Genomic DNA, 9,443 nt, shown 5'->3' with positions numbered 1-9,443 from the left:
CTCCTGTAGGGTCTGAGCAAACTCTCCTGTAGGGTCTGAGCAAACACCTTATTGTAGGGTCTGAGCAGAACCAGCCTCCTGTGGGGTCTGAGCAGAACCATCCTCCTGTAGGGTCTGAGCAAACTCTCCTGTTCCTGGGATGCTCTGGGCTGGGCCAGCTGTGTCCCTGTGCCAGGGACAGTGAGCTGTGTGGGCACAGACTCTACAGCCACCACGGTCAGGATGTGAAATGCAGGAGTTAGGAGGGAAACAGGGTTCAGTCAGGATGTGAAATGCAGGAGTTAGGAGGTAGACAGGGTTTTTCCATCAGGCATTTATAGCACCTTCCCCACTCTGTGTCTAGACATAGCTATAAATGAGGGAGAGGGCTATTACCTGGGAATAAAACGACTGAAACCGGCCCTGGAGAGCCTGACGCTGTATTTCCAAGGAACTGGGAGATTCCTTATGATTAATGTAACAATATCAAAGGCCATAAACTCACCTCATCTGGGAACTGAGTCAGGGACACACTTAAAAGGTTCCTGCCACTTGCAGCTCAGCCTTGGCTTTAACTGAGGTCTCTTGGCCATTCCAAGGGCTGCTCCCAGAGCAGGGGCTCAGCTCTGCTGGCTCCACCAGCTCCAGGAGCATCAGAGAACAGCCCACAGTCTGATTTCTCACTGCAGTGTGCACCAGTGGTGCTGTGGAGGAGAGGAGAGGTCATGAGTGGAGCCTGGAGCCTTCACACCTGGAAACTTGGGGCAGGGCCAGCAGGAGCTCTGCTGTGCATGTGGCAGTGCCTGTGTGGGTGGGAAACGCCTGGGAACTCATCCCAGAATGCCCAGTCCCCACCCCAGTCCTTTTGATAATGGTGGGAGAAGTTGTACTGCAGAGATTTTATTGTTTTGGATGCAAATTCTGTTCTCTGATCATTGCTTCTGCCATGTCCAGCCCAGCGGGGTCTAAGTCTGCCTAAGGCTTTGCCACACTGTTATAGCATCAACAAAAGTAATGAAGAAGAGAATGGACTCCCTGGAAAAAGGCCATGAAGTGATCCACTGGCACACTCCTGGCAGTGCCTGCAGTGAAAGCCACAGGATTACCTTCTTCAGCTGAGAGTAACCTACCTACACTTGTCTGAGTGACTGAGGCTGTCCCTTCTGATCCTTTGGCTGAGTCAGAGGATGAAAAAGGCAAGGGGAAGGGTCACACTGATGGCTGGGACCTTTTGGGACCTGCTGGCCCACGGCTGACCTGCCTTCTGAGGGAGGAAGGATGAGAATCAGCAGCATGGCACGGGAATTTGGGTCAGCACCTTTGTGGCTGCAGGAGATGCTCCCCAAGCTGGGTTTCCTTGCCCTGTTAGGTGTTCTCCTCCAGATTATCTTCCCTCTGCAGAAGGTGGCCAGGCCTTGCAGCCCTGCAGAGTTTTCTCGTGTTGTGCAGTCAGGATTAGGAGGCACTTGGGGAACGTGGTCCCCTGGGCACCTGAGACCTATTAAATATTGCTCTCATTTGACTCCACAAACAGTGCCATTGGGAATGCAGCAATGCTTCTGGGATGGGAGCAAATATTGGCCTTGAATGAAGCCGTGGATAATGGCAGATAAGTTATCAACAGCTGTTTAACTTAATATTACTTCCATGCAAGATAACACCGAGCTTTTGCAAGAGGTTAATAACCAGATGCAGAATCCATCACTGCAAACACAGGCACCTGGCAAAGTGCATCCATAATTTTTCTGCTGGAGTGTTGTCCCAGCTGAGGGAGCGTGGTGGCAGGGAGATGTGCAGGTGGGGCTGGCTCCAGAGGCAGCACAGCTGATGCTGTGTGGCTCTGTGCAGTGACCCAGGGCACAAGGGGGCTTCCCTGTGGGCCCAGCTCCTGCTGGCTGAAGGGGCTGGCATGGAATCATGATGTGGTTGTGTTAATAAAGCTTTTGCTGCTGCTGATCAGGCTCGGGTGCCTGTACTGCACCTCCGAGCACGGTGACCTTGGGGCACAGAGTGAATGGGGACGGGGCACTGATATCGATATTTAGAAGGTGGGGGTGAAACAGGAAGGGTGCATCAGTTGTGGATCTCAGGATCAGCACAAAGAGGAATGCAGCTGCTGCTAAGCCAGATTTTAAGCCAGAGTTTTGGGTCTGCACCACCTTAGGTGGCTGCTGGTGTCTGGTGTGGCTGCTCCAGCCTGGTGTTGGACCTGTAATTCCATGGAATTGTAATTCCAAGAAGAGGCTGGCAAAGGCCAGAAGCACTCAGGGAGATTGGAAAGGCTCTGCTAGCTAGCAGTGCTTGGCTCTGCAGCCACCAGGCTTCTCTGCAGAGGGATTCCTTCCCAGGCTTGGCCCAAAGCGTGGAGCTGGGGCAGAGGAGATGTGTCAGCCTCCTGCCCATTGCCACAGGGCAGGCCTACCCTGGATATTTCAATTCTATTCCTCTCTCTCCTGGCCAGGGATGCTGTCATTTCAGTGTTCAGCTTCACAAGGCAAAGCCAAGGGAAGGGCTGGGGTGTGAGAGGAGCAGACCCTGCCTGCTCTCCCCTGCCTGCTCCACCCTCAGGGCTCTCCCTGGTGATCAGGAGATGCCACTGGTGCCAGTGTCCAGCTGGGACATGGCTCTGGGGACATTGATCAGCCTGGAGGAGCCCTCAGTGGAGACTCCTGGCAGAGCTGGGCTGGCTTGCAGTGCTCCTGGCTCCCAGCCCCTGCTTTATCCAGCAGACCACACAGAGCTGCCTGCAGATGCTGGGACAGCAGCTGCAGTCCTATTGATCCCTGGGGGGGAGATCAGCCCAAATGAAGACCCCTGGGAAATCAGCACAGAATACAAAAATCTGGCTCCAAAGCAGAGGCTCAGACTGTGACAGCTCTGCAGACAAACCCATGTGAGAGTCCAGCTGTGCAGAGCATCCACAGAGAGCCTGCTTTGAATGTGGATTGGATTCTTGGGATACATAAGGGAATCTTTGTTGGTTCACATGAGCCCATCACACCTTTTCCTTCTCCCAAAGGAAGCATCTGGAAGCGGATCCAGGTCCTTGCACCCATGGAGGCAACAAACCCTCATCTTCCCTGGCTTCCTCAAGTGGGTTCCTCAGGTTGTGAGGCCGGAGTGACCAGATGAGCACCCTGGAAGCATCCAGACTTCTGATGGTCCCAGGGCTAGAAGGGTCAGAGAACAGCCTGGCCTCCCCAAGGGAAGAGGCCTGTCCATGTCCCCCTGCTGCCCTGGCTGTTGCACAGGTAGATGGGGACGTGTGTGTGTGTTCAGGCCATGCCACACTCCTGGTTATGGGGACTGACAGTGATCAAATAAGAGATTTTGAGGCTTCAGGCACTAGCTTGAGCCTGTGGGAAACTGAGTCACACAGCTCTCTCACTCTGGCCTGAGAAATCATGAGGAGGAATCCCAACAGTCCTTGGAGAAGGAAAACAACCTTTGCAGGTGTTGTTTGTTCCTTGTTTGCTTGTCAGAAACGGCCCAGGGGTGTTGTTCCAGCTGCCCAGTGATGGTGATGGGTTGGTTTCATGAGCAATGAGAGTTTTACCTCCTCAGACCTGCTCAGAGCTGTCTAGAAAAGAAGATCTGGAATAATTAAACTTGCTGTCTTGTGGAACCGAGGCTGGAGAGTCCGTGTGGTCACCTCTCCATCCCTCATGGAGCACAGGCCTGGTGCTGCTCTCTCCCCAGGGAGCTGCTCCTGGGCCAGCTCCAGCAGCAGCTCTGAGCAGTGGTGCTCTCAGCATCCCTGGAGGCTCACTGGTAGCTGCAGTTGAGAAGAAATCTGTGTTCCTAACCCTCGTACACGGCTGCTTTTCTCCCAGGCGTTCCCTGAGCTTTTCCCCCGTGCTGTTTGTGATCCAGGCCCTCACCCTTCCCACACACACACACACAAATGGCAGCTCCCTGGCTGGCCTCAGCATTAGCAGAGAGCTCCAGCTGCCACCAGTGCCAGCCTGGGATGGCTTTGCTGTTCCCTGTGGGCTCATTTCTCATTTCAGCAGGGCCAGGCCACGCGGGTTCGCGTTTTTATGGCCAGGCCTTGCCCTTGGCCGTCACTTACACTGCGAGGTTAAACTGAGGGCTGAAATCAGCTTTATTATGAAAGGTCCTGAGCTCTGCAGTTGTTAAAGGTCAGACAGCCTGGGCTGGCCCTTGTGGATTTGTGTGCCTGCCTTTAAAAAGCAGAGGAAATTCCTGTGGGTGTGCTGGCAAAGGCTGCTCAAGTGCAGTGTCCGAGCAAGCGCTCCCTGCTCCGGATTGTGGCCTTGTGATTTCCTTCTAGAACTGTGTTTTTAGCTCCTGCTGAAGTTCTCCTCTGTGAGCAGGGTCCTGGCTGGCAGCAGCTTCCCTGTTTTTCTCCAGGAGAAGCTGCTGCATGGTGGCTCTGCTGAGCAGCATCTCCCCTTGCCCTGGGTCTCCTGCTCCCCAGGGATGCTGCTGAACTTGGTGCTGCTGCCACAAACCCTTTTCCTGGGGAGCTTCCACATAGCTAATTCACCTGTGGAGCTCTGGGCTCCTGTTTTAAAGGGAGTTTAAAAGGAGTTGAAAAAGCTTTTTTTTAAATCTTTCTTTTAATCACTTCGCAAAATACCCAGCTTCTTGTTTACTCTCGTTTGAGTTCCCCTTATGTATGTTAAATTCTGGGGAGTGTGACTGCTGGTTTTCAGTGTGCAGCACATCAGCAAACCACCCTGGCTCCCCTGGGACCCTCTCCCTTCTTCTCCTCCCCATCCCTCTGCAAGGTACAGCAATATAATCACTGGTTTGTTCAGTTCTCATTTCCCTGGCAGGAATCAATCTCGTGTTGTCTTTGCTTCCTCCTTTGATTTCTTGGCTTTTCTGATCTTCCCACACTTTCTGTAGCTGCAGAACTCATCCAAGCTAATAACCAGCACCAGGCAGGGTGTGTGCCCTCAGACCTGGGGCAGTGCTGGTGTCTCCCAGGGTGGAGGTCATGGTGGGGCTCATAACCTCGTCATTAATTCTGTGCTCTTTATAAGCAGCCCTTGGCAATGAATCCTTGCAGTCCCACAAGGATCTTGTGTCAAATTCACAGGGATTTCATGAGACTGGCATTGCTGTGAACTCCTTCTTCACACCCAAGTCTAGCAGGGGGAGTATAGAAAATCTATAGTTGCAAAAGGACTTTGCAGAGTTGCTTTATGCTCTATTTCCTTGGCAAAGGCAAAATAAAACAGTGCAGGGAGAAGGGAATAACGAGAGGAGAAAAATGCTGCAGACATGAAAGGAGAAAATGCTGAATGGGAGGGGAGAACTGACAGCCTTAATGTGGATTTGGGGGGAATTTATAAACCTGAAGCCCAGTAATCACAGAGCTGAGGTGGCTGTGGGGACTCATTGCTCTTCATTAACCTTCCAGCCACCTGGGGCCAGGTGTCAGCTCAACATCAAACCACAGCTGATCAAAACTTCCTCTCTCTGAAAAATCATGGGCAAATTGGGTTTCCAAGTGACTGAATGGGATTTTATGAGGCCCCTGCCTTCCTCAATCTTGTTAAATCATTCAATATCAAAAATCTAAAAACGGATATTTGGGCCTGAATCCAGTTGTGGGCTCCAGCCAAGAAGAGCTGAAAAAAATGCTGCTGTGTTTGTTTTGAAGTGAGGAACCTGTATTTTTCCCCAGGTGCCAGGGGGGATTTCTTGCCCCTGCCTGACAGAGAGCTCAGTCAGGATCCAGGCACTGCCTTGCCCAGAGAGCAGCACAGACAGCAGCAGCTTCAGTAATTTCTACAGTGAAAAACCCATTTTTCTCACCTGTATCTGCTGGGAACGCTCTGCCCTGACCCAGAGGTGTACAGGGAGAGCAAAAGGAAGATTCCATCAGGCTGGGAAAATGGTCTGGCTCGAGTAGCTCTGGGATGAAGGCTGTCTATCAGGCTGTGGATTTGCTTGGGAGAGAAAACGGCTCAGGAGAGTGAGAGAGGCTTTCCCAGGATAGCTGTGGCTCGCCAGGGGCTGAGAGAGACACACCATGCAAGCCCTGGGTCTCCTGTTTTGTGTCTGTGCTGCTCTGGAGTGTGGAATCACCACTGGGCTGGCAGGGTCAGATGGAGCTGTGGAGTGAAGCTCTGCCTTTGGTGGCTGCTGGCCGAGGAGTGCCCACGCTGAAGGTGCTGGGAGCTCGGATGGGCAGCCTGGCTGCACCAAAAAACACCCAGTTTTCCACCAGGGCTTTGGGCTCCAGGGTGGCCTCACACAGAATTCATGGCCAAGCACATTTTTCCATTCCAGGCAGCAGAGCGACCTGCTCAGGTGGAGCTGCAGACAAAAACGTGTGTGAGCAGGCTGCAGGGCTCCTGCAGAAACCCTGGGACCCTCACCCAGAGCTAAAAAACCTTCCTAAACCTCCAGCTGTTGCTGTAGAGCTTGTAGGGTAACACCAAATCACACCAGGAGCTCGCACTGGTCTTCTGCACCCTTTTATTTGGTTTAAAACAAAGTGTTTGTGAGCCATCACAGGGAATTCATCGTCGGCCGTCTGTCACGCTTAATTGGGTTGTCCTGTAAAATATCTTGCATATAAGTAAATCAAAAAGAGTGGGGCTCATAAAAGGGCCAGTTTGTGGCACATTGATGTTATTTATAGGCTTCTCCGTGGTGCTCATCACCATGGCAGCTGTGAAGGTCGATGCTGACACTTGTGAGGGAATGCCACGGACGTTTCTAAAACGCCTGGTGTGCGGAATGGAGCGGTGATTGTGTGTCCCAGTGGAGCTCGAGCAGGGCTGCAGGGTCCTGCAGGGAGCCCCCAGCCCCAGGAGAGGGGCAGGAGGGCCAGGGGCCACGGCAGGAGACAGCAGCTCTGTGGGCATCTGGGCTCCTGGAGCCCACAGCTCCGGTGGCATCCTGGAATCTCCTTGGAAAAGCAGGCAATGAGCCAAAGGGGAGAAAAGTACTCACATGGAAGAGGCTGGAGATTCTTCTCCCCTTCAGGATGAAGCTCTCACTTACCAGCCTGGTTTTCACACCTTTCTGTTTAATTCTACTGAAGCCAGTGGCGATTGCTCCATGAGAGTGCCACAGATTACTTTCTACAGCTGCCTTTTTCTGATAACACTCCCTCTTCTTGAAAAGCCAGCAAAAGCAGCATGTCCTCCTGTCAGTTCTGCAACTGGCACATGAAAAGGCTGCTTCAGCCACATCCAGGCAGAGCTGGTTGGAGCATCTGCACCTCAGCCTTCACCTGGAAATCAGCCTCTTGCAAACTCTTCATTGCTGTCTCCAGATTGACTCTCAGGGAGGAGCATAACAAACCCTCAGTGTGATCCTGTCACAACAAAGCTGCCTGTGACCCCAGTTCCTCCAAATACCTGGCCAGGCTCTCTCAGTGAATGCATCTTCATCTTCTCACTTGCACCAGGGTGTCAGCCCTGACCCGAGGAGCCCAGGAATTCAGTCCTTCACGGATCTCTCTGCCCCCCTGAGAAAAGCTTTCTATTAACCTTCATCTTCCTCCTGCTGAGTGAACAGTGATGCCCCCAGCTCAGGCTGGAGTTGTTTCTCTGCAGGATGAGCAGAGCTCTCTGGAAGGGGCTGTTTCCCAGCAGTGTCCCTGGTGCACGCTGTGCCTTTCCTGTCCCCCTGCTCCCCTGCAGCAGGATCCAAACTGTGCCTGTTTTTCCCCATCCTGTGCAGATACACAGCTGCTTCTCCCACCCTGTTCCCTTCTCCTCTCCTTGCTCCCCAGGGCCACGGTTTTATTTTGCCTTTGCCAAGGAAATAGAGCATAAAGCAACTCTGCAAAGTCCTTTTGCAACTATAGATTTCCTATACTCCCCCTGCTAGACTTGGGTGTGAAGAATTCAGTTCGGTTCCCTGGCTGTGCTAGCCACAGACCTTGTGTGTCCAGCTGTGTGCTGGGCTCTGCCTGCTCCCCAGCAGTGAGGAAAGGCTCCTCAGGCCAGCCCCTGGGGACATAAACTCATTATTGAACTCCCTGCTTCCACCTGGTGATGGGAACAGTATTTCTATTGCTGCAGGGGCACAGGGGCCCTCACTTCTGTAAGAATTCGATTTATGCTTTCTTCTCAACAGTAAACTGCCTTTGCCAAAGCCATTTGGTTAAAGAGCTGATGTAAATAAACTCACTGGATTATTTTATTCCCTGGGAAAGTCAGGGGCTGTTCTGGAGTTTATGCAAGCACTCCACCAACACTCACTGCCCTGGCATCCACTGTTAGTGCACTGGAAATGAGCCCACATTTGGGTGTTAGGGAGTTGGTGGGATGCTTTCCCTGCCTCCTGCACCTCCATTCAGGAGCTCTTCTTGCACAGCAAATACATGGGGTGTCTTTTTGCTCCTAGACTGATATGGTTATTAAGCTTTCTGCAGTGGAAAAAAGATTGCAAGGCAATTCAGCTCACAAGCTAGGTCATGAATCCATGTGGATGTTATGAATGGAAACGATATGCATGTGCCCTGGGCTTTGCCCAATCATACCAAGCAGTAATACAACTCAGGATGAAAATAAATCTTAATACCAACATGCCCTACATGAAGCAAATACTTATTTTACATAAAACCTAATTTTAGCACGTCAAGACTGTAGCCAATCCACTTTGTCTCACCATGACTTAGCATAACGATGTACATATAGGTGTGAATATATAGATGTGTAAGCACCTCTTTCCCCCCTGATTTACTGCTGAATGTGAGTGTCCCAAGAGGCAGAGCTTGCTGTGTCAGGGAGGAATCTCTCTGCACACTCACAGCCCTTCCCTCCCTCGCCTGGGCACGGGGAAGGCAGCAGGAGCACCCAGCTCTGCCACATTGTGCACAGGGTGATTTCTTGGAGCAGCAGCAGCAGCAGCTCAGAAATGCCAAAGCAGGGCTTTGATGCCGACTGGGCTGGGCTGGGTAGAATGAAATGCTGATGGTGACAGGCCCTGGGGATGCTGCCTGCAGCCCTGCCTCCCACAGCTGCCCCACTGTAGTGATCTCAGTGCTGGCCAAACAGCAGCACAGAAATGCTCTGCAGCGTGGGATTGAGCAGAGTGCATCCCTGATCATCCATCTGATACCCACCAAGAGAGAGCGTGGAGGGTGCCAGAGGGAGGGAGGGAGTGCCCTGACTCCCAAAAGCCACGAGTGCTTCCCAGCCTGCTGCACCCTCCCCGTGCACACTGTCCTGGGAAGAGGCAGGGGTTCCTCCAGGAGCAGTTTGGATGTGCAGTGTCACCGGGGGGATCCCAGCTGGCAGTGATTCCCACTCTCTGTGCCAGCCTGGGGGCTCCCCCAGCCCCAGCCCCGCTCCCCACGGTGCTGCCCAGCTCTGTGGGTTGTGCTGTGGGGCTTTGGGGCTGCACCAGGAGCCTGCATCCCTGCTGCTGCACCAGGAGCCTGCATCCCTGCTGCTGCACCAGGAGCCTGCATCCCTGCTGCACCAGGAGCCTGCATCCCTGCTGCACAGGAGCCTGCATCCCTGCTG

The sequence above is a fragment of the Parus major genome, chromosome 8 (assembly GCF_001522545.3).
Source record: "Parus major isolate Abel chromosome 8, Parus_major1.1, whole genome shotgun sequence".
Lineage (NCBI taxonomy): Eukaryota > Metazoa > Chordata > Aves > Passeriformes > Paridae > Parus > Parus major.
Note: the sequence above shows the minus strand (reverse complement) of the source record.